Source organism: Limulus polyphemus, unplaced genomic scaffold, assembly GCF_000517525.1.
Source record: "Limulus polyphemus unplaced genomic scaffold, Limulus_polyphemus-2.1.2 Scaffold8757, whole genome shotgun sequence".
Taxonomy (NCBI): Eukaryota; Metazoa; Arthropoda; class Merostomata; order Xiphosura; family Limulidae; genus Limulus; species Limulus polyphemus.
Window position 1 is genome coordinate 22,199 of NW_013674367.1, and position 1,966 is coordinate 24,164.

The following is a 1,966-nucleotide window of genomic DNA, read 5'->3' on the forward strand; positions in this document are numbered from 1 at the left end:
GCCTAAATTACTTCGTTAAATCCTGAACCGATTTGAACTCATAATGCTAAACATGTTAAGCCTAAATTACTTCGTTAAATCCTGAACCGATTTAAACTCATAATGCTAAACGTTAGGCCTAATTAATTTTTTTAAAGTCTGAACCGATTTGAACTCATAATGCTAAACAAATTAAGCCTAAGTCACTTTGTAGAATCCTGAAATGAATTAAATTCGTGATGATAATTAAAGTATAAATGCAGTTCGTTTTAATATCTGGATGTTTATCTTAAGCACAAATGTACACAAATATGGCCACAACAAAGATCGAACTTCAAATTTAAACGCTATAAGCCATTAAGGTTAGCGCTGAGTCACCGGAGGGAGGGCACTTCCTGGGTAAAAAGACGTTTTAAAATTATGTATAAAAAAATTCCAGTTAAGGCGCAACTGGTATAAAACCAAACTTTTATATTGTTGCCGATATTTAATATATACAAAACACAATACTTCCTAGACAGTCCTGTACTCATTCCTTTCTCAGTTCAAGAATGGGTTCTTCTTTATTTACATGCTCCACGTTTCTGTAAAGTAATATAATTTTATTCCGTTCCTGCTTTGAATCACAACTAATTTATTATTGTCACATGATCTGGACGCACTGTCGAATCCTGCGCTGCGAACGCGAACTGCATAGGAAATGAAGCTGAGTGCACGTGCTTGATACAGCCAGACACCTTATTTGAAATGACTGAACCAATACCGTAGTGTACAGGGTGCATCACGTGAGTCGCACGCTAGATAACAGAACGGAGATCTTGAATGTGAAACGGTTTAAAATGATAGAAATAGTTTCCTTTGCTTGTAAACACAAAACAAAAACTGTCAAAATAGAAAGTTTTCCGTTTGTCTGTTTCGCGTAGCGTTCCGTAACACGTACACACACTGACCTATATAAAAAAAGTATACATTTACGTGCGTTGTTAGAAGACAGCACGAACAGATACACTTGTAAAAGACTGGTCTAGATTGTTCTACGATATAAAAGTTTGGGAAGTGTACTCTTACCCTAACTGTAAACAAGACAACCAAACATAAGATACCTCTTCAATGATCACTGGTCTTTGAGACGTTAGATCCAAATTCCTCGTTAGTCATGCATTTCTTTAATAACATAAACAGAAGTTATCACATTCCAGACGTCGTTGTTACTCGGCTTAGGACTTGCACAAATGGAAAGCATAAGGTCGTGACCTACAAGTTTCTGTACTTTACTCTTCCGCCTATAACACTTGTTTAATACTATACATCGAAGAAATACGTAAACAACTTTTAAAAATGTACCCGGTATTTGTTTACGGGACCGACATAGTTATTCAAAATACAACAGCTTCGACATGTAACTGAACAAACACCAGGCTAGTTGCCAATATAACACATTCAAGAGCACTCATTTTTTAAAGTGTTGTGTGAACCTATTTTAATGTGTTTAGATATTGGTATACGCAAGACTACTTGATTGAGAAAATAAAGAAGACACGACAATAGAGCATGGTAAAACAACTCCACTGGCACTAATCGGTTGATTTCTAATCAAGATTTAAAAGCAGCGTGATATGAATGACTGAAATATATGTAACGCTTTGTGGTTGTAGCTCTTAAACAGGTCTGGCGCAGTAGGATGATTAGGGCACTCGCTTCACAACCTGCGAATCACGGGTTCGAATCTCATCTCCGAGCGAGCTCTTCCTTTCATTTTTGGTGGCGTTATAATGTGACTGGCAGTCTCATATTTCTTTGGTAAAGTGTAACCTAAGACTTGCTAAGTTAGGAACGGCTAGCGCAGATATCTCTCGAGTAGCTTTGCACGAACTTCAACAAACAAACAAGCAATAACTTCCTTAACCCCGACTACCACAGTATATATATATATATATACTCGCATTTCATGTTCATTCTGAATATATATATATACTCGCATTTCATG

The 1,966-nt window shown here is 36.6% G+C and overlaps 1 long non-coding RNA gene across 2 annotated transcripts in view; it reads right to left on the reverse strand.

Annotated features, from left to right (window-relative positions):
* LOC111083251 overlaps positions 1–1,101 on the reverse strand; it is a 14,824-nt gene extending 13,723 nt beyond the window's left edge. Inside the window, exon 1 of one of the 2 annotated variants that reach the window (XR_002608907.1) lies at positions 1,083–1,101. This is a non-coding gene — a long non-coding RNA (uncharacterized LOC111083251). Of the gene's footprint in view, positions 1–489; positions 728–1,082 lie in introns of those variants that run through there. The other variant, XR_002608906.1, reaches the window with a different exon arrangement.
* Between the last annotated feature and the right edge of the window lie 865 nt (positions 1,102–1,966).